At 38.7% G+C, this 24,121-nt stretch overlaps 1 protein-coding gene and 1 pseudogene across 2 annotated transcripts in view; both read left to right on the top strand.

The window, feature by feature from the left end:
* Window positions 1-24,121, top strand: part of FSIP1 (fibrous sheath interacting protein 1) — a 196,943-nt gene that overhangs the window by 94,364 nt on the left and 78,458 nt on the right. The window lies entirely within an intron of this gene.
* On the top strand, window positions 22,322-22,454 carry LOC125910649 (uncharacterized; annotated as a pseudogene).

Genomic DNA, 24,121 nt, shown 5'->3' with positions numbered 1-24,121 from the left:
TTATATGATGGGATTAAACCCTTTATTTAGGACATGGAATTGAAGATGTCGATGATGCATTATTTTTTCCCTAAACAACTCTGAATTTTTTTTTCTAGCCAAAATGTAATTCAAAACTTTATAATGTCCTTTTAAAATGTGTAAAATAGTGTTTAATGCTTAGGTAGATTTGGGATGTGAACTAATAACCACAATTTGTAGGGACATAATTATAATACAGATGAATAGTGGTTTATAGTTGCGAATCATTTTCGACACAAACTATGTGTTTAAACAACCCTCAACACCGGGCAATTTAGAGATTAATATGAGGTGGTTGCTGCAGGCCACACAGTTAGCTTGTGGTGCAGCTGGTGTTGGAATGAAAGTCTCATCTTCCTTTGGGGGAACTCTTTCCTTCCACTTCATGTCACTTGTTCACTGGACGTTCCCTCCACTGTTAAGCTTATGTACTTAGCAAGCTCTCGATTAAATATCTTTTCCTGTCAGCACTCTTTATATTTTTGTTAGATTCTATAGAAAATGACCATAATTTGAAGCACTTAAAGAGAACCACTTGCTAGCATTCTGCAAAATTTAGCATGTTACTGGCAGCATAAAATAAAAAACGATTTTTTCCCCCTTTTGGCAAATAATTGGTATTCTAGTTCCTTAAAACAACATGCCTTCTAGCGGGAACCTGGTGGCTCAGTAGGTTGATTGTCCAGTGTTGACTTCAGCTCAGGACATGATCTCATGGTTCCAAATTTGAGCCCCATCTCGGGCTCTCTGCTGTCAGTGCAGAGCCCAGAGCCTGCTTCAGATCCTCTGTCTCCCTCTCTCTCTGCCCCTCCCCAACCTGAGCTCTCTCAAAAATAAATACATCTTTGGAAAAAAATGCCTTTTGCCTGCCTATCTATCTATCTATCTATCATCTATCTCACAGGGCTGTAAGCCTGTTGAAAGAATTGTGAAAAAGTAGTCTGATGACTGCCCCCTTGAGAACTGGCTATTCACAGTGGGTGAGAGAACTACAGAGACTTTCTCTTTTCAGAGCAGAGCTAAGTAAGCATCACATCCGTTGGGAGACCTATCAACCCCAGCCCCCATGAAAATACTGCGCACCCTTTAGTCCTTTCTGCTGCCCCGTCTTACCTTATTGAGATTACTTCTTTTTAATGGATGAGCCTGGGGAGAAAGGACCCTCACTTGCCAAGGTCAGAGACTCATCCCACAACTTCACTTCTTGAAGAAGAATATTCAGCTATGGCAACCTCAGGCAGGGCTCCTGGGTCATGGTGCACCGCCCAGAGGTGTCTGGCTAGGGGACAAGAAGGGGCTGAAATCTACTGTGCCCGTTTGGTGAGCCCTGCTCACTGGCATGCTCCCGAGTTCACCTGAAGGAAGGGGAGACATTCTCTTTACCTATAAGGCTCTACTGGCCACGCCCTTCAGCAAGGTTGCTTCCACCCAGATGGGCGCCTTTTCTAATTTGCCCAAAGTCATATCCTATATGTAGGTGCTGCGCTATTGATGGGACTGACTGAACAGGGGCAGTTGTATCACCACTTGCCTGGTCACCAAGGCTAAACACTTCACATCTTCTCTTCCATTTTTTAAGTTGAGTAAAATGTCTAGGCACATTGCTCTTCAGGTGGATGTAGAAAGTCACTTTTTCCCTAAACACTTGAACAGACCCTATTAGCTTTGCAAATATAAGGCATATAATACCCTCTTTCTAGGAGAAGAGCCATTGGAGATTGGCCGCTGGACAAAGTCACTGTGGCTAGTATCCTTTACTGTGCACTGTTGGTTGCCAGTATAGGAGCCAAGGACCCTCCTGAGAGGAAAAGGAACCAGGATCTAACCCCTTTCTCTTTCCTGGCTCACGTCTACCAGAACCTCCCTAAAGGACTGTTGTTGCCCCAGCTGTGGTCCCTCGCAAGGAAATATTCCAAGGAGCCTAAAGGAAAGATTACCGTGGTGGAAGGAGGAAGTTGAATTGGTGACCCAAACTTAACATTAGGGCCTCTGGAGGCTTGTGGGGAAGGTTCTACTGATTGAGCCTGGTCCTTCCTACTGACAGGACTGGTCCTTTGACTGAATATGTGAGTGAAGGTAAAACAGCAGTACCCTGGGGTCCCTGATATGAGGCACTGCTGTAATCTCTGCAGGAATCTGGGACACGAGGGTTCATGGCAGTAGTGGACAAAAATGGCAACTCTGTGGCTTTACCAGGAGCCATGGCAGCTGGAAGGGTGGACCCATTGTGGCCTGATCGAACTTTCCATTCTCTTTCAGCCTGGTGTTTGGAAGCAGAACAGACCACAGAGTTCTTGAACACTTTGAGGGGAGGGATGGGCAAGCAGCTTCTAGGGGGAGATACTGGAATTGCTGCTAATATCATAGATCTCTGGGGTCTCAAAAACAACAAATTGGAAAAATAAGAGATGGGACTATATTTTCCGACCCCACAGTTATGAAGGGAGTCCTGTCAGGGGATTCTTCCTCCTCAGTGTCTTTCAGATCCTTTTCTGCCTCAGCAAATTAATAGGCCCTCCGATAGCCATCCCTCCAGTCTATTTCCACACTGCTACAAGAATGGTCTTTCTGATGTCATTCTCCTGCTTACCCATATTAGAATAGCCCCGTAACCTTTAGGATAATATCCAGATTCCCTGGCTGGGAACGTATGGGCCTTCACCCCTTAGTCACAGCCTCTCTTCCAACCCAGCTCTTATAGAGCTCCCCGTCTGCCCAGTGCACCCACCACCATCAACTACTTGCTGTTCCCCAAACACATAAAGATTCTTCATGCAACCAAGTCTTTGTATATGTATTCCTCCCCCTGTATTTTACTATCTTACCCTTAAAAGATGTATCCAAGTGTCATGTCCTTTATCAATCTTGCTCTGCCACATGTCTGGCTTTTCTATAAAGCTATGGACAGGGACTATGTCTTATTTAGTTCAGAATGAATGTACCTGATACCTAACCTCTGCCTAGAAATAGTAGATTGTATTAACTTTGTGAAATGAAGAATACATGTGGAGACTAAGTCTGTGGCAGGAGTGGAACTTTCCCAAGTACCTTGGAAATCATGCTAGGTAGATTTGTCCTCAAGTCTGAGTCCAAGGCCTCTTCCCTGCTCCATCTAACAGTCTAGGGCAAGATACTCCATTCCCAAAGAGGTGGAATACTGTTCTACTTTGAAGCCCTGACCAGACCCCATTTTCTAGGGGTGAAGCTATCACACGTGAACATACGCCGTTTTCTCTTTTTTTCTTCTTCCACTGGCTAGAGTTGGGTAGAATGACTTCTTTGGAATGGGAAGTGGCTTGGCCTGGTCCCTCCCTATTTCTCTTTCTATTCCAGTCCTCTTCCTCATCCAGAGGCAGGTAGACTCTGGGGCAATGCTCTGGCCAGAAGTGGCCGGGAATTAGTGGCAGTAGGCTTTGGGTAACTCTTCTCTTTCTTGTGGTCTGGCTCTATGGTGCCTTTTCCTCCCCTCCTGGTGAGGATGCCCTTTTGTCCCCATGCAGTGGGGAGTTCCTCTGAGGCTTGGATTGGGACATGGCAGAAAATAGGGTAGCTTGGCTTGCGCTGTTTGGAAAAAGTCCTTTCTCACGGCTTCATTCACATCTCAGCTAACATTTGCTCAAGGGTCTCTGAGACTGGGCCAAGGCAGGATTTTATAATTCATCAGAAAAACTACACTATGAACCATCTGAATCTAACCCTTCCCCCGAAAGCTTAGTACACAGGTGCTGGCCTCCTACCTAGAAGGTTGGTTTTGATTGACAGTTTAGATGTTGGTTAGAGGGAGAGTGGAAGAGACTCTTTCTGACAGGAGAAATGAGTGACTTAACAAAACCCATACTGGAAGATGAATGGTAGAAACAAAATAATAATGTACCCATATGATGCCTCATTTGCTTCCAGTATTTTTCCCTTGGAGGACTTTGGTGATATACACCATTTGTTTGGACATTTAAGGAACTAATCTTTTTGTTATTATTATAAATATAATACTTTGATTTCAGTATGGCTTTATCTTTCTGATGAGAGGGTTTGCTGTATATATTGTCTAATCATTATCGTCTGCCTATAGTTGTGGTTTCTTTAAAGTGCTTATTTTGTGACTACATATGGTTGTAACAACCTTGGAACCAACTGGTCTGGTTTTCTTAGTAGGGACAAGTTGGTCTATGTTGTATTCAGTAGACATCATCAAGGAGCAAAGTAGGTAGCTGCCTAATAAGATGGTTCTGGGGGTGGTAGAAAGGCCCCTGTACCTATTACTACATCTCCTTTCTGATTCCTTACACCTAAAGTTCTTTAGCATAGTTGGTTCTGAATTTTTGGAATTAGAGACCTCTTGAAGAATCTGATGAAAGCTGTGAAGCTCTTTCCTAGAAAAATGCTTGCATACATGTACAGAAAAGCTGGTTCTTGAACTGTAAAATTAATAACTCTTGCATCAAATGGAGGTAAAGTCTTTCTTTCCACAGAAAAGAGGCTTAAAATGTAAATAGGGCAAGACAAGAGGATACCTCCATTAAACAAGCATTTTTGACAAAACTTATTTACAAACATATAGTAGGTTTAGGGAATGCTGATTAAGACCCAGTCTTCTTTCTTGACAAACTTGTATCCCAGTGGAGGAGACCCTCTTGTAGAGAGTTACAGTGTGAGGTATTATGGGCTAAAATAAAGGCAGGTAACAAAGGGTTAGGGGACCACATGGGAGGGAAGGACCCACTCTGCAAATGACCAGCATGTATTTGCGTTAGAATGGAAAGGGCTCATTCTAGCCCTTCTTTGATTAGTTTGAGAGGTGAAAGGGCACTGAGTGTCATCAGCGGGAGGTGTTATCCAGCAAGAAGCTGACAGGTAGAGGACACAGGTTGGGTAGGCAAAGGAGAGACTGAGATTTACAAGAAGCCACACGTAACTTTTACCTTTACTTGAGATCCAGCCTATTTGCAGCCTTCTGAAACTGAGGTGGTATTTTGCAAATAAAAACAAATAAATAGACAGAACTGAGGTGATATTTTGCAAATACAAGTAAATTGCACCATGCCAACAGACACAATTTTAAAAATTTCAACTGAACAAAATGCCCATTACTCAGATTTCCCCTTTTGAGCTAAATGTGCCACCCAGGTCTTGAGAAATTTACAAATTTTTTTGTGAGTGCTGCAGGGTCACAGCCTAGACCTATTTAAAAATGTCTTTTAAATGGAAGGAGTAATGATGTACATTCTACCCTGGGTGCTGGGTCACCTGGCATTTGCCATCATCTGCTGGGATTTGAAAAGTAATAGAGGTCACCATTTATTGTATTTTATTTTTCTCATTTAGACACGTGTGTTAGCCACCTTACATGATGGAGGGGCAGAAAGGATTCTTGTTATACATGTGTAGAAGCTATTTATGACAGAAGAGAATGAAACTAAATTTATCCCAATTCTATATTGTCATATTGGAGTGATACACTGCCAAAGAGAGAGGGAGACAGAACATCAAATTACAATTAGTTTGATGAGATAGCCTTTTATGATTACATACCAAAGCGTTATATGCAGAAAGTTACAGGAATCATGTTTCATTAAAAATATGTTTTCTAAATTTGTTTTCTTTGTTAAAGTGAGACACTTGCGTTTTTAATCTTGTGGGAAAGCCCAGATAGATGGTGTAAGGATGAAAGAAATGGTGTGGACATGCCACCTAGTGGTCACATTGTCACGTCTGTATTTTCTTGCCAATGGCGATTTGAGTATCAGAGGTAGATTGCCTGTAGTGCTGGGGTTTCTGGCAGAATCCTTTTCAGATACAGATGGAGAATTTAGTTAGCATAATGTTGTCCTTGATAGGACAATGTTTTTACTTCTGCTTTATGGCCACTAAAACTGTTCTACTTCTAATTCATTCTTTGAAATTAATTTTAATTTTATTAGCTGGATGTTCTTTGCTATCCTTTTTGCTAATTTTGTCAGCAAAGATTTGAATTGAACTTGAAAATCCTAGCTTAGTAGTTTACCATTTCATTGAAATGAGCTCACATGTAAATATACAGAAGACATGCACAGTATCGGGAGTGTATTGTGGGACCTCACTAAATTTTGGATGACGGCCAGGTGCAGTGAAATTTCATTAAAAGCCTTTCGTGTTCTTTTAAGCTAAGTTTTTCTTTAGTAGGATAGTGTTGAAGAAAAAGATCAATGGGAAAACTCATCTTCTGAGAAAAAAATTTTTTTTTTCAGATAAGCTATGTTCAGCAAGCACATACTTCATTAGAACCATAGATAGCTGACTGTAATCATTTCTTAATCCTTAAACCACATGTAATCCAGAACTGTGTCAAATATTGAGGTTTTCCAAAACAAACTTAGTGAGAGATATTAATAAGGATCAAGTGGCTCAGTGGGTTAAGCAACTGAATTTAGCTCCTGCCAGGATCTCACAGTTGGTGAGTCTGAGCCCCACATTGGGTTCTGTACTGTCAGTGTGGAGCCAGCTTCACATCCTTTCTCTCTCTCTGCCCCTTCCCTGCTTGTGGTGTCTCTCCTCTCTCTCAAAAATAAAATAAACATTAAAAAAATGATCAAAATTCCCAGAGGGAATTGGGGAGTTTATGTCCTCAGTGACAAGAAATCTTTGAAGGCTCCTCTGTGTGTGTGTGTGTGTGTGTGTGTGTGTGTGTGTGTGTGTGTTTAGGGGACATGGGTAGGGGAAAACATTGGTAGTAAAGGACTTAAACTAGGTTATAAAATAAATTTCCCTAGGAGGATTTTTACTAGTATTATTTTGGGGTTCATTATGGGCAATGTTTACATAAAGAATCTTTTTTTTAAAGTTTATTTATTTATTTTGAGAGAGAGAAAGAGCATGAGTGGGGAAGGGGCAGAGAGAGAGGGAGAGAAAGAGAATCCCAAGCAGGTTCCACAGGCAGTCAGTGTGCAGAGCCTGATGTGGGGCTTGAACCCACAAAACTGTGAGATCATGACTTGAGCCAAAATCAAGAGTCAGTCACTTAAATGACTGAGCCACCCAAGCGCCCCTTCATAAAGAATCTTAACGTCTGATTAAGTACTAACATTTTGTCATCTCTCTCTCTCTCTCTCTCTCTCTCTCTCTCACACACACACACATTTTTATATATGTATGTGGTGTGTGTGTGTGTGTGTGTGTGTGTGTGTGTGTGTATATATATATATATATATATATATATATATATAATATGTATTATATATATTTTGTCCAGGGAATTCTCATGGTGGAATTAAATAAAACATAAAGAAACTACAGGAGATCTCTTTAGAACGATGCAGACTTTAGCTAAAAATTTTCCCTAAAGATGTTCTCTGAATTTGCAAGAGCCTGCATAACACATTAATCATTTAGATTGTAAAGTGTCTATTTTCATGCCCAATACTGTGCAAGGTGCTAGTTGCTGAGAAGAATACAAAAATATGTATTGTGGAGACTGGGTTCTCAAGATCCTCGTAAGAGGCACTGTTGAGACAAGTATGGAGCCAAATTGCCTATGTTGAGTTCTCTGCTCTGTTTCTTACTAGTTGTATGACCTTGGAGAAGTTACCTGACCTCTCTATGCCTTAGTTTCTTCATCTGTGAGTGCAGATAAGGATAACTGATCTCGCAGGGTTGAATGCACAGTGTTTAGGACAGTGTTTGGATATATGGTGAGGACTCAATCCAGGGTAGGTATTTTCATTCTCATCATCTGATGAGAAAGCCAGAGCTCAGACACCATACATAAGAGGACAGTTCAACACTGTATTTTATTTACTAAAAAATTGTTGAGATCATTTACTATAAGGGTTCACAAAACAGAAAACTAGTGTGGGCTGAGATATTTTGGAAGGGAAGGAATGAGGGATGGATCTGGATTTTGAACATTTCAAGAAAGATTTTCAGCCAGTTTCCCCTATTTGGATTTCACTTAAGGAAAATAATTCATTGTGATTCTTGGTGCTATGTGCTTCTACAGGGCTGAAGTTGACCCTTTGTTTGCTTACCATTTGTTTTTCATTCAGCAACAATTTATGGACTGTGTCCTGTGTCCTGTGTGCCAGGTATTGTGTTTGGCATGAAGGATACAATGGTGAGTGAGGCAGACAGGAATCACAGCCAGAATTTCTGTTCTCCAACTTTTGAATAATGTTGCCCATACACCTTAATGTCCTCTCTGAATCACGTTTGGTTTATTTTTTAGATTATTATTATTATTTAGTTGTTTTTTAGTTTATTATTATTTTTTAATTTAGTTTATTTTAAAAAACGATTTAGGATGGAAAGTTCAAACACAAACAGCAATGTAGTCAGAAGAGTGTAATGAAAACTTAGGTACCTGTCACCCATCTTTAGCTTCAACAGTTATCAAGGTCATGTCCCCCTTCCTGACCCTATCCCACTTGGAGTTATTTTAAAGCATACCTAAGACATCAGGTCATTTCACCCATAAATACTTTAGTGTGAGAATCTGTAATTGATAAGGAATTTTTAGAAATATAATCACCATGCCATTATCCACCTAACAAAATTAACAGTAATTTCTTAAGCTTAAATGGTCTCAAATGTGTCTTTAAAGGTGTTTCATTTTTAATTAACATACAGAAAAATGATTTTTTTTCCCCGCATAAGGTTCTATGAATTTTGTTATGTTGTATCTTCCAGTCCATCAACTTGATCTGCCTTTATGTTTATTTTGGTCTTTTTAAAAAGATTCTTTCAGCAGGATTTTGTAGTCTTTAACATACAGATCTTGTACATATTTTAGATTCATACTTAAGTATTTCATCTTTTGGAAGTTTTGTGAGTGACGTGATGTTGGTTTCTAATTGTGCATTGCTAGAGTATATAGGAATAGGATTAATTTTTATATGTTGACTCGCCCTGTTATTGCTAAAATCACTTCTTTGTTCCAGGAGCTTTTTTTCCCCCCTCTCCTGATTCCTTGGGATTTTTTCCATAGCCATTCATGTTGTCTGTGGGTAGGATTAGCTTTATTTCTTTATTGCAAATTTGTATGCCTTTTATTTCTTTTCCTTGCCTCTTTTCTTATACTGGCCAGAACTTCCCATACAATGTCAAATAGGGGTAATGAGAGTGGATATTTTGGCTTTGTTTCTGATCTTGGGGGGGAACCATTCAGTCTTTCACCATTAAGTATGATGTTAGCTGCAGGTTTTATCAGGTTGAAGAAGTTCCCTATGTTGCTGAGTTTTTATCGTGAACAAATGCTGAATTTTGTCCAATGCTTTTCTGCATCAGTCAATAGGATCATATACATATTTTCCCCTTTGGACTGCTAATCTGGTAGATTACACTGATTTTTGCATATTCAACTAGTCTTGCATTCCTTTGATAAACCCCACTTGGTCGTGGTTTATGTAAGGTTTTGAAGTTCCAACTGGAAACAGGTACTAAAGGAACAACTAGCAGAGAGCTTATATAGACTTGTGTTTGGGATGTGTTGGAAATCATTTGGCTCATTCGACTGTTAACCATCCCATTAGCTTCTGCTGACCTGTTCTCCAAGAACCCACTCAGACCAACCAGGCCTCTGCTGCCGATTTACTTTGCCTCCACCCCCTCCTATCTAGTTATATCTACCGTCTACTTATACTTAGTTTCATTCTTTTTCATCCCCTAATCGTGGACCAGGATTAATTTTTATACGTTGACTCATCCCGTTATTGCTAAAATCACTTCTTTGTTCCAAGAGTTTTTTCCCCCCTCATTTCCAAATGTCAGAGTTACTTCTGACTATCTCCTTCCTCCATTTGTGCTTGACATTTAATTTATAGCAGGAGAGTTGGGGATACATTGTGTTTTAAGAAACAAATATTCACTTCAATACATCTGTGATTACAGTGCTGAACTTTAAATGATATTAAATAATTGGTTTCACAAATTTTGTCCTTTCATGAGGCACGAAAAGGAAAAACTATGGATGTCTTGTCATATGTAGTCTTCTAAGATCTGATTTTAAATTGCAATTTCAGGGGGAAGGTAATGGAAATAAACCGGAGAGTAATATAAATGTTTGCATGTGGTTAACATAATTCGCTTGCCTCCCCAGAGGCTAAATTCCAAAGAATTTGTTTCTGTATTCTTGAGACTGAAGACACAACGGTACAGAGATGCCTGTGAAAGCAGGCCCTCATCTGGGGAGCCTCAGCAGGCATGGCCACCCCACTCACCCCCTTGCTGGGGAGCAGTGAGAATACCATGGGTTGTGGCATGAGCTGAGTGCTGCTTTCTGTGAAAACATAGTCTCAGTTTCTTTGAGCAACCCATTAATAGATGTCAAGTTCACATTATAGGTTTTAGTTCCCAAGCAGTGTTAAAAGCAAATGTGTGGGGTTTTATATTTCCAGCTGCCCTTTTTTTTTTTCAAAGTAAAATATGTGGGTTTTGGTTTTCAGCAGGCCACATTTCTCCTAATAAAAACAGTTGGAACAAAATGTGTTTTATAAGCCTATAAAAATGTCAGACCATAATGATTTTAGTGCTGCATATTTAAAAATGGGTCACTAATATTTAGGATATTGGCATCTGCAAGGAAAGTAAATTATGGAAATTAAATTACACTATATCATTTATATAAAGGAGAAGGTGGTTAGAAACTGGTCCGGTAACTGTATCGGGACCATTTTATTTCAGTTTCTGTGTAATGTGCTTGTCTTTCAGCTTTAAGTTATTCAAATTTTGGCCTTAAAATTATTGAACTTCTGTATTTGAAAATGGGCCCCAAAGTTCAAGAATCTTTCATGTGTTTGGAGACACAATTCATTATGTGAAAAAGTACCTTCCTGCTGTGGACTTGCCAGAGAAGCATCTCAGTGGGTTCTGGTGCCAAAATCAGTTGTGCTTCCTTCTAATGGCTCACTTTCTATGATCTGATTGACATTCTGAGCACCTTTTTGCCCTGTCTTCTAGGAAGCTCAGAAAAAACCTTTTAGCCCATCTCTAGCCCACACATTTTGTACATTTATCACACCTCTGTAATTCTTTTCATGTGATTTCTTTTACCTTTATATTATTTCTGCCTAACTTTTCTCACTTAACTTTCTTCCCATGTTACCCTATAGTTAGTGTTGTAGGCTGCTGTATGTCCATGTTAGTATAATATGGCTGAAAATTGATTTTTAAAAATCTGAGTTTGTTTTTCTTAGAACATTTCATCCACATCATTACATTTCTCTAGCACTTTGGCACTTTTTCTTTATAACTGACAATTACAGATTTTTATTTTTATTTGTTTAATTTTCATTTTAATTAAAAAAATTTTTTTAATGTTTATTTATTTTTGAGAGACAGAGAGAGAGAGAGATAGAGCATGAGCAGGGGAAGGGCAGAGAGAGAGGGAGACACAGAATCCAAAGCAGGCTCCAGGTTCTGAGCTGTCAGCACAGAGCCAGATGCAGGGCTCGAACTCACAAACTGTGATATCATGACCCGAGCCAAAGTCGGACGCTTAACCAACTGAGCCACCCAGGCACGCCTTCAATTACACATTTTTAAATTTCCAAACAGGAAAATTCCTGGGCTGTGTTTTAAAAAAATCTTTACCACCCTGCCAATATCATTATTATACTATGTGTTAACTAACTTGGATTTAAATAAAATTTAAAAATTTTAAAAATCTTTACTGCCTTTTCAGATAATAAAAGTAATGCTAGCTGGTTATAAAAAACATTATAAGATGTTCAAACATTATAAAAATATATAAGGCAGAAAATAAAGGTCCTCCATAATGTCCTGTTTTCTAAACAAACAAACAAACAAACAAACAAACACAAAACTACTCCCAAACGAAAAACCAAAAAACTCTTAACTATTTGGTGTATAGTTTTGTCTTTCCAGTTTTGTTGAGAAATTATTGACATGCATTTTACTGTATAAGTTCACCGTGTGTGTCATGATGGTTTGATTTGCATACAGTGTGAAATTATTACCATACTGGGTTCATCTAACGTTCATCTTCTCATATAGATACAATAAAAAGAAAAGAAAGGAGAAAAAAGTAAAGCAAAAAAAAATTCTCGAGATGAGAATTCTTAGGATTTACTTTCTTAATGACTCTCCTATAGATCATACAACAGTGTTAGCTACAGTGATCATGTTGTACATTACATCCCATTATGTATCTTACAGCTGGAAGTTTGTATCTTTTGACCACCTTCCTTCAGTTTCCCCTCCCCACCCCCACCTCTGGTAACCACAAATCTGATCTCTTTTTCTATGAGTTGGTTGTTATTGTTTTAGATTCTACGTGTGAGATCATACGATATTTGTCTTTCTCTGACTTATTTCTCTTAGCATAATGCCCTCAAAGTCCATCCATGTTGTTGCAAATGGTAGGATTTCCTCATTTTTTATGACTGAGTAATATTACATTAATATATAATATATATATATTCCAATATATATATTCCAATATATATATTCCAATGCATATCTCTTGTATATACTTATGTATACAACATACATTTATCCATTCATCCATTGATGGACACTTGGACACTTACATTGTTTCCATGTTTTGACTACTGTAAATATTGCTGCTATGAACATGGATTGCAGATATCTTTTCAAGTTAGTGTTTTCATTACTATATTCTCAGAAGTAGCATTGCTGGATTGTAAGATTGTGCCATTTTTAATGTTTTGAGATTCCTCCATACTGTTTTCCATAATGGCTTCACCAATTTATGATCCTACCAGGAGTGTACAAGAGTTCCCTTTCCTCCACATCCATACTAGCATTTATTATCTCTTGTCTTTTTGATGCTAGCCCTTCTAATAGGCTGAGGTAACTCCACTGTGGTCATTGTGGTTTGAATTTGCATTTCCCTAATGATCTGTGATGTTGAGCATCTTTTCATGTGCCTGTTGGCCTTATGTATATTTTCTTTGGAGAAATGTCTATTCTCCAAAATGCCCATTTTTATATGGGGTTATTTGGTGGTCTGATATTGAGTTGTATGAGTTCTTTGTATGTTTTGGATATTAGCCCCTTATCAGATATATGGCTTGCAAATGTTTTTTTTTTTTTTTCTCATTCTACAGATTGTCTTTTTATTTGGTTGATGATTGATCTCTTTTGCTGTGCGGAAGCTTTTTAGTCTGATGTAGTCCAACTTTTTTTTTTTTTCTCATTCTGTTGCTTGTGCTTTTTAAGTATCATATTAAAAAAAAATCATTGCAGGGCCAATGAGAGTATTATAGAGTTTTGCTTCTGCATAGTCTTGAAGATATGCCAGTCAAATTTGAGGGACAAACTCAGTGTGCTTGAGATGCTTTGTAGGAGGGGACCATGGTTGCTCTGGATATCAGACAAATGGAATTTAGAGGGCAGAGGGTGGTAGTTCAGAGTCTGGCCATGGCACCAGCGTCACATATGCCTGTGTCCAAGCCCTGGTAGCTGAGTGACTTCAGACAAGCTGCCTCTCCTCCATAAGCTGTCTCTCCTCCATAAGTACTCCATAAGTGCTTTAAAGTACTATTTTGAGTGAGTGAGAGATTATGTAAAGCACTTAGCACAGTGTCTGATATGTAGTAAATGCTAAATAAATGTTAGCTGTTATATTATTTTGACTAATGATTGATGGCTGTTTATTTATTTAGTTATATTTTTTATTTAAATCCAAGTTAGTTAACATATGGTGTAATAATGATTTCAGGAATAGAATTTAGTGGATGGCTATTTATAGAGAAACCCTGAAGAATCATGGTGCAAACAAGATAGAGTTTATTTCTCTGTCACATGTATGTCTAGATGGAAGGTCCAGGGCTGACTATCATTCCGTAGTTATCAGAGACCCAGGTTCTTTGTACCTTGATGCTCACCTGGTTTCCAGCCCCTGGTCTAAGATGCCTGCTGTTCCTGTCACCATCGCAACCATGTTCAAGCCAGGGGGAAGGTCATAACTCAGAATTTGCATATAGCTTCTATACTCACAACCGACTGGCCCAAACTTAGTTATATGGCCATTCCTAGCAGCAAGAGAGGCTGGGAAATGAGTCTTTAGTTGAGTGGCTATATGGCCAACTAAAAACACTGATACTATGTCAAAGTCTTTGAGAGGCAACTTGCGGTCCCTGTCACGGTAGCTACAGCACTGTCTCTGAGGGAAGGCAGGTGTCCTGCATATGTCCTCTTTAAGAACTGGCTCCTGCCCTGTTGTATGTGTATTTATCAAACACCCTTGTCAACTTGTCAACTGGTTTATATTTTTATCTTTTGCTAATTCTTTGTCAACTTGTTTATGTTTTTATCTTTTGCTAATTCTTTGGGATAGTGATGTCAGATGTTTACTAGCTTTTCTATAAAGAACTGTTTCCTTTTATACTAAAATTACTTTTTTTATGCTTTAAGACTACCCTGATGATGTAAGGTTCTGGGCTTCATTCTTAAAATTTCCCCACTTCTCTGTTTGAAGAAGTATACTTCAGGGGCACCTGGGTGGTTCAGTCATTGAGCGTCTGACTTCGGCTCAGATCATGATCTCACAGCTCGTGAGTTCGAGCCCCACATCAGACTCTGTGCTGACAGCTCAGCCTGGAGCCTGCTTTAGATTCTGTGTCTCCCTCTTTCTGCCCCTCTCCCACTTGCTCTGTCTCTCTCTCAAAAATAAATGGAAATATTAAGAAAACAGTAAAAAAAAAAAAAAAAGAAGAAGTACATTTCATTCATTTAAATTAGTCTAGTACCTAGGGAGCTTGCTTAAGAGTTTTACTCTTTCAGATTACTGTGGTATAGACTTCACTTACATGATTGTAAACATTCAGGTGGGTGCTGAAAGATTCAGAGCTGGAAAAGCCGAACATTTATTATGACAAATAATAGCTTTGGTACCTTGTGGCTATTACAAATATTAATGTTAAAATTTGTACCCGTGACAAATGGAAAATTGTGTAGCCAGGGAAACACGTGTGATGACATTGTTGGGTTAATCCTTTTAATAGATTAATATTTCTTAGCACTGGCTGATCATTAAAATACTTTAACATAAATGTTCTTCTTGGTATCTCTGCTTTTCTTGTATATGGTGGTAAAGTAGCCTGTTCAACTGGGTTATCTTTGTACCAAGCTCTGTGTCATCTCAGATATAGAAGAGCTCTTATTTAAAAAAATTTTTTTTAACATTTATTTTATTATTGAGAGACAGAGACAGAGTATGAGCATGAGAGGGGCAGAGAGGGGGAGACACAGAGTCTGAAGCAGGCTCCAGGCTCTGAGCTGTTAGTACACAGCCCCATGCGGGGCTCAAACCCACAAACTGTGAGATCATGACCTGAGCTGAAGTCAGACACTTAACTGACTGCGCCACCCAGGTGCCCCAGAAGAGCTCTTATTTTAAAATTAGATTTCATGGAGGCACCTGGATAGCTCAGTCTTGGTTTTGTCTCAGGTCATGAGCTCACGTTTTGTGAGATCAGGCCCCATGTCAGGAGCAGAGTCTGCTTGGGATTCTCTCTCTCCCCCTCCCTCTGTGCCTCCCCTGCACGCTCTCTCTCTCTCAAAATAAACTTAAAACAAAAAAAAAAAAAAAAAAAGGAAATTAGATTTCATGGTTGTCCCAACTGAATAGTAGCTGAGACTGACCAAAATTTGGGTGTTACTTGGGTTGGAGGTTCTTCTTTCCATATCAGTTTGGCGGGGGAACAGTTCAGAAAAATGTACAAGGCTGTGTGATATTTGTCCTGATCTGTTTGGTTTCTAAAGCTTGATTGAATATATTCAGGGGTCCTGGTTACTTAGTTTTTAGCCTACCTGGACTCCCAGGCTCTTGCGATAATTATACTGAACTCTTCTCCATCTTTCTTTCTTTCTTTCTTTCTTTCTTTCTTTCTTTCTTTCTTTTTCTTTCTTCCTTTCTTTTCTTTCTTTCTTTCTCTTTCTTTCTTTCTTCTTTTTAAAATTAAAAAAATTTTTTTTTTTATTTTTGAGAAAGAGAGAGAGAGACAGAGACAGAGTATGAGTGGGGGAGGGGCAGAGAGAGGGAGACACAGAAGCTGAAGCAGCTCCAGGCTCTGAGCTGTCAGCACAGAGCCTGACCCGGGGCTCAAACCCACAATCTGCAAGATCATGACCTGAGCCAAAGGTGGATGCCCAACCGACTGAACCACCCAGGTGCCCCTCTTTTCCATCTTTCTTAAAATCCAGTGTTGGCTGTTTGAGTGTAGAACCTCCTAAAATGTCATGAGAATCTACTGAGCTTGTTTTAACTAACAAGGAGAGAAACAGATTCAAAGACGGAGTAACCAGCTGAGGACCCTCGGCTTAAGAAGGGACCTGTACATATGGATAGCCTAACACCCTTGCTTTTGAATTTTTCTGAGACCTTTATAAAAGTAGGCACGATTCCTAAATTAAAGAAAAAAAAAAAAAGACAACGACAACAGAACATATCCGAAGAATTAAAAAACCTAAAAGCATGTCAGTGAACTTAGTCTCCACTGTTTCATTTTAGCAGGACTTGTGGCTTGGTATGGACAGAGGATAGAGGGAGGCCGACTCAGCCATGTGATTTCAGATTGCCTTCCTGTGGGGTTACAGCGTTTCCACTGCATTTGTCCACAGTTCGCATATTGTCATTGACTTTAGGTAGCAATAACATAAAACACTATTAAAAGAGGAAAATCCCACACCCTTGATAAGGCTTGGTAGCTGAATTTATATTTTTAGAAAGCAAAGCTTGGAAACAACTGTATTTATTATTTTAAAAGATTTTCGAGCATTTTTGTAAAGTGTGCATCTGTTATCATTACTCTAAATATGAATTCTTCTATATTTCAAACAAAGTGTTCACTGATATTTACCTTTCCGATGAGATATTTTATGTGTGTGACTATTTTTAAAGCATGTGCTCATTTGGGTGGAGCTGCTCTTGTGGTGTTTAACCTGTATTTACATATTTTCCTCTTCCTTATGAATGTCTTGTTTCTGACTTTTTAAGACTAAATCCCAAATGCTTCATTTTGGTGATTATTGGATAGCTTACAGATAGAACACACACAAGAAAGAGTGTGTTTATTATTAGCTAAATTATTTATTTTTCATTTACTAAGTATAACTTTAGTTACTTTTGTAAGTTTTTAAATATATGGACTGCTAAGTTGTATTTATTAGCAAAATGTGTTAACTACTTTTAGCATTTTGGTGTATTCTCTTTCTACAAGTTCTTTTTCTGTATATACAAATATACCCATGCATACCTTTGCAATAAATTAGAATCTAGGTGTCTATAGATGTATATACACATTATTTAGATTGTACATATAGTGTTATCTTATGAAAATACCCCTTGTCAATAATTACACTTTGTGAATATGCTTTTAAATAACTACCTAATACTATATTACATTGTGTGATACACCACATTTTACCCATTTCCTTGTTGTTGGACACTTAGATTTTGTGTTACTAGAAAGAATGTTGTGACAAACATTCTTATATATTTCTCTTTCTGTCTTTGATAATTTCCTTAGGATGAATTCCTAGGAGTAGAATTACTGGTCTAAAGGAGTGTGAAAAAATTTTAAAGGTTCTTGATACATAGTGCCAAGTTCATTCACTCAGTCAAAAATGTTTCCCTAAGCAACATCGATATAGCAAGGAAGAAGACAGTCCTTGCTCTCAATTCATAGTCTAGTTGGGGGAGAGATATATGTATGATTAAACTCAAGTTCATGCTTTCCAGAAAGGCTGTGTTAATTTGCATGTCACTGACATTGTCAATGTATGCAAGAAGTTTTGGAATGTGTATATGTGTTCTTTGGAATTAGGGTGTCATAGAATACTTTATAGGAAATAAAAGTATTTGTGTTTTGGTTACTGCATATCATGAATTACATACCAAATAATTTTTGACATTATCGATTTAGAAAACCTAACCCATTTCAATATCCCCATTTCTGTCACAAAGCATTGATCTACATTTGTAGAGTATTCTCATTTCCATACTTTTATGGGGGCTTTCCTACTGTATTCTCCCAGTCTCTTGATACTTTCTGCCACTGACGAATAGAACACCACTCTGACACATGGAAGGGTTGATAAAGAATACTAAAGGCACAGTGCTTAAAACTATCTTATCAGTATTCTGTTCTCCTTTTCAAAGGAGAAAGACCCTTATTTTATGTATAGTCTTTATAAGTGTGGATAAGGCATATAAGAGTGGAACCTAAATATCTATGGTAATAACAACTCATGGTAATGCTATTACATTTAATTTGCAGATTCTCCAATACCTATTAAGCACTGGTTTAATATTCAGGACACAAATAGCAGTTTTCAGGACAGCAGGTTAATCTGTTGTATTCATATAGCTAATATATTACATATCTGGCAATGAAAAGCAATTATTTGTCATCAGAACAGACTAATGACATTAAGGTGTGTAAAAAAAAAAGAAAAGAAAAGAAAAGAAAAAAAGCCCACATTTTTAGTTTGCCTGAAAGTTAGTGGGAGGGCGAATGTGGCTTTCATGGAGCACTGAGCTGCATTTTTATGTCCAGAACGCTCAGTCCTTGGGAATAATTATTCTATTCACTGCTCGATAGGTTTCCCACATGTGAAAGCTGCCAAGCTTCTCTGGCTTCTAATTTAGGAGCTAAAAAGATTTCCTTACCGGACTTAAAAGTGATCTTTAGGCAAACGTATGGCCTTCCCTCTTCACTCAAAACTGGCTACAGATAGGCACTGTATATACAAGTAGCCTTGCCAAGTATGGCGAGATAAATTATGTGACTGAGCTGTTTTCCAAAACATGCCTTTTCACAATAAAATACCATGTTTTTCTGGTTTACTCGAGTTATTAGTATGATCTCCATACTCAAATGAGCAAGCAAACTATGCCTAATAAGTGATGAGAGATGGTGTAATGTCTGCCACTGTATACTTTCAGTCTTATCCATTTGTATTTCATTTGATGTTGATGAAGTGTACGATTTTTTAATTTACCAAATGAAATAAATGGAGTGGTTTGCATATTATGCCATGGGAATTCTGAAGATTTGTATGTCTAGGATGAGTTTTTAGAGAGGTAGAGGTTTCAGTTTGTGGACGTGGAAAAATGTGGATGCCTGGTTCAATACATCCTTGAATTTTATATTTGATAGAAGGGTATCATAGCATTGGTAATCTTTTGGTGCTTAATTCTTCAGTCAGTATCACGCTGCCAAGGTCTGTCTATATTTTTCATGCATCAATGGTGCACTGTTTTTGCGGGCAACGTATTATTCCATAGTGGGAATATACCTAAATTTATTTACATATTTTCTTGTATATAGACATGTGGGTTATTTCCAGCCTTTTGTTATTATGAATGCTGTTGCCGTGGACATTCTTGTATGTGCTGTGTGTTTTATATGTGTAAGAGTTCCTCTGGTTTCTACTTTGGAGTAGAATTGATGGGTCATAGAGTGTCTGAATGTTCAGTTTTATAAGATAATGCAATCCTGTCTTCCAAAGCAGTTGTACCTAAGTTTACATTCCTACCAGAAACACTTTGGAAGTCTTGTCCATATTCTCTTTAAACACTTGATGCTATCGGACTTCTGAATGTTGCTAATTATGTGGGTTTAGAAGGGTCTTCATTTGTATTTTGCTGATCACTAACGAGGTTAAATATTTATTCAATACTATTGCCATATGTATTCCTTCTTTTAAAAAAGGCCTGTTCATGTTTTTGGCCTAGTTTTAAAAATCGCATGGATTCAGCTTTTCTTATTAGTATAGGAATTTTTTTAAAAATGTATGTTCTTGATACTAATCCTCTGGAAGCTTTATGGATAGGAGATATCCTCTCCTGGTTTGCAACTTTTTCCACTTTTTCTAGGGTGACTTTTAACGATTGGATGTCCTTACTTTTTAACAGAGTCAAATTCATGAATATTTTATAATGAACTCTTTTAAAGAAAACCTTCCCTGTCAAGATCAGAAGGAATTAGAAAATATACTCCTCACTAAAATTTTTATAGTTTTGCTTCCAGTGTTTTAAGTTCTGATCCATCTGGAATTAGGTTTTGTATGATGTGAAATAAAGGTTCAGTTTTCATTTTTATCATATAATTCACCACCTCTGTCATATATTAAGGTCCTAGATGTGCTTGGGATTTTTTCTGAGCTTTCTTCTGTTCCATGGGTCAGTATGTCTATCCCTGCCCTGAGTCATAGTCAGTCAGCTTTGTAAGTGGTCCTAATATCTGATAGTGCACAGCTCCTCTCCTGGCTCTTCTTTTTCAGGAAGACTTGCCTTTTCTTTGCTTCTCTGTGAACTTACAAATCAGCTTCTTAAGTTCCATAAACAATTCTCTTAGGATTTTGATTAGCATTGTATTGAATTTTTAGATGAATTTGGAAAGAATGTTATCTTTATGATGTTAGGTGTTCCTTAGGAACCTGATATATCTCTCAATTTATTTAGGTATTCTTTAGTGTCTTTTAATAAAGTGTAAATATTCACATGTTTGAATCTTGCATCTTTTTTTTTTTTAATGTTTATTCATTTTTGAGAGACAGAGAGACAGGGCCTGAGTGGGGAAGGGGCAGAGAGAGGGAGACTCAGAATCTGAAGCAGGCTTCCAGGCTCTGTGCTGTCAGCATACAGCCTGACAGGGGACTTGAGCCCACGAACTGTGAGATCATGACCTGAGCCGAACTCAGATGCTTAACCGACTGAGCCACCCGGGTGCCCCGAATCTTCCATCTATTTAAAAAAATGTTTATTCCTAGTTGCTTGATATTTTTAATGCTATTATACATCATGTCTTGTAAATCATGTATTCTAGCTTCTTATTCCTGGTGTATACAAATGTGATTGGTTTTTGTATATGGATCTTATATCCAGCTATCTTGCTAACCTCTCTTTTTAAAACATTTTTATTTTAAATGTTATTTTAAATTTAAAATTTATTTTAAATTTTATTTTAAAATGTTTATTTATTTTTGAGAGAGACAGAGTGTGAGCTGGGGAGGGGCAGAGGGAGAGGGAGACAGAATCCGAAGCAAGTTCCATGCTCTGAGCTGTCAGCACAGAGCCTGATGTGGGGCTCAAACTCACGGACCATGAGATCATGACCTGAGCCAAAGTCCGACGCTTAACCGACTGAGCTCCCAGGTGTCCCTCTTTTTTAAAAAATAATAACTTATTTGTGGATTCTTTTGGGCTTTCTATGTGTATAATCATCATTGACGTTTTTATTTTCTTCTTTTCCATTATTTGTGCCTTTTTTTCCTGGCACTGTTAAGAACTTCATGACAATGTTGAATAGAATTGATGATAATGGGCGTTCTTTTCTTGTTCTTTTTTTTTTTTAATGTTTGTTTATATCTGAGAGTGAGAGAGAGAGAGACAGAGCGGGAGTGGGGGAGGGGCAGAGAAAGAGATGGAGACAGAATCTTAAGCAGGCTCCAGGCTCTGAGCAGTCAGTGCAGAGCCAGACATGGGGCTCAAACTCATGAGCCATGAAATCATGACCTGAACCAAAGGCGGATGCTTAACTGACTGAGCCACCCAGGTGTCCCCATTGTTTTCTTGTTCTTGATTTCAAAGGCCATACTTCTAACGTTTTCCACTTAAGTGTGATGTTTGTTATAGATTAAAAAAAAATACACCAGGTTAAGGATATTCCCTTCTCTATTCCTAATTACTGTTTTTATCAAGAATTTGCATCAAATTTTATCAAATGCTTTTCTGAATCTACTGATATATCTTTTTTCCCTCATTTAAACTTCTAATATGTTAAATTAAATATACTAAAACTATAAAAATATTCTTTTCAGATATACATGCACAGGGTAAACTATGTATTAAAAAAAATAGTCAGAGGTGTCTGCGTGGCTCAGTTGGTTAAGCGTCCAACTCTTGGTTTTGGCTCAGGTCATGATCTCATGGTTTCATGAGATTGAGCCCTGCGTTGGGCTCTGCACTGACAGCCTGGAGCCTGCTTGGGGTTCTCTCTTTCCCCGCTCTCTCTGCCCCTCCCCCCCAAATATGTAAATCTACTTAAAACAAAACAAAACAAAACAAAACAAAACAAAACAAAAAGCAGTCAATGGCAAGTACATGATTCAGGATAACAGTTAACACAGGTGGGTAGGGAGAAGCACTTGGGAGACATCAGTGGTTGCTAATGTTCCAGTTCCCATGTCAGGTGGTGAGTTTATGCCCATACAGTATAGTATCTAAAGCATACAAATATATGCATAAAAACACAAATGATTAAATATGAAAGCTGATCATGCATAGACCATTAAGGAAAGATAAGCATATGTGTTATGAACTAAGAATTATGATTAATCTATCACTTCTCGGCCTTTTGGCTAGGATCAAGTGAAGAATTATGATTAATCCAATTGTATGATTTAAAAAAAATAAATTCTTATTTGTCTATATCAGACTGTATTGCATTTATTCCTGGGTTGGTAAAAAGTCTTCTTCAAGTGCTGCATTTTTCACTGCTATTGGTTAAGTTCCTCCTCTTTAGATACCTTTTGGCTGTTTGTGGTTGTGAGATTTAATATCATGGCTCACATGTGCTTTAGGGTCTGCACATCCTAAGAGTGAAAAGTTCTGTGATTATCCTGTGCTCTCAATTGTTTAGTCCCCACATTGCAAGATGATTAAATGGCCCTCGTTCTAGGTTGACACTTTGTGTGGAATGCTCTGCAGTGTATAGAGAGCCTGACCCTTTCTTTCGGTTACTTAGACCACACACTTCTGTAATGAACATGCCATGAATTTCTATCCCACCCATCCTATCCATCTCATCCTATCATGTAGGGCTGGGGCATGAGGTTTGTAGCTTTTGGGGAGGACACTCGGAATGTATTTTAGTGGTTACGGACATTTGGAATGAAACAGACTTGGATTTGAATCTTGGCTCTTCTTTTTACCAGCTGTGTGGTCTTTAGAAATTTGAATAACCACTCTGAGCATCAGTAATCCAAAAAATTTGCCTGATATTTTTCTCCCAGGTTGTTGTGTTATAATGTTGTCGATTGTTATTACTATGATGATCATATCAGCATCATGTACAATTAATTTTTGTATCTCCATGCAGCTGGATGAAGTTTCAAGCTACTGACCTGGATTTTCCCTTGAGTGTGCTTAGAGGCACCAGTCGTTTTATTCCCTAAGTTCTGAAAAGAGGCCTAGCGCCAAAACACCCTTACCTTCCTTTTCAACCAGTGCTTTTTCTCTTCTGTCGATTAATGGGGGGAGGGGAGAGACGGGCAGTCATGTCATTCACAGCCAGGCCCTTTCTAAGCAGATACAAGTGTTTGAACTGATCTCAATGCTGAGAACAATGTTAAGTGATCACCCCAGTACCGAGCACCCCCACAGCAGCTACCGTACTGAATGCCGTACCCTCAGAATCTCCCTAGGTTCCAGTCCAATTTCCTAAAGCAGATTTTTAAAAATATTTATTTATTGAAGGAGAGAGCGCAAGTTGGGGGGGGGGGAGAGAGAATGTAGGGGGGGGGGAGAGGAGCCCAAGCAGACTTCTAGCTGACAGCAGGAGGCCCCATACGAGATGCGAGGAGAGCCAGATGGGGGTTCAAACTAATGAGCTCTGAGATCATGACCTGAGCTGGAGTTGGATGCTCAACCGACTGAGCCACCCAGGCAACCTTTCCAAAGCAGATCTTTGATCTTTATCTTCACACCAGCTCAGCCGTCTAAGCTTCACACCAGCCCTCTAAGTCGGGGGCTTAGAGAGATTCAATAACTGGCCCAGTGTCACACCATTAGTAACTGGCAAAACCAGGAGGCACCCCCTGGTCTCTGTGACCAAAACCTACATTCGCAGCCACTTCCTATGCGGATGCGATTGCCTGGACAGTGTTTACATGTCCCTAATTTTTTGGATTTTGGACTTGGAAGTATGTGGAGCCCAGAACTCAGTGGGACCTGGGTGGTTGAATCGTTGGATTCTCTGTGCCTTTTGGGGAAGCCAGCTCCCTGCCCATGCGAGAGGTGCTCTGGAAACTTAGGATGCTCTTTAGCCATTTTGAGAGAGAAAGCGAGAGAGGGAGTGGGAGACAGAGAGAGAGAGGATCCCAAGCAGCCTCAGTGCTGTCTGTGCAGAGTCCAACTTGC

This window comes from Panthera uncia, assembly GCF_023721935.1.
Source record: "Panthera uncia isolate 11264 chromosome B3 unlocalized genomic scaffold, Puncia_PCG_1.0 HiC_scaffold_1, whole genome shotgun sequence".
NCBI classification, from domain to species: Eukaryota; Metazoa; Chordata; class Mammalia; order Carnivora; family Felidae; genus Panthera; species Panthera uncia.
Note: the sequence above shows the minus strand (reverse complement) of the source record. Positions and strands in the feature narration are given on the sequence as shown.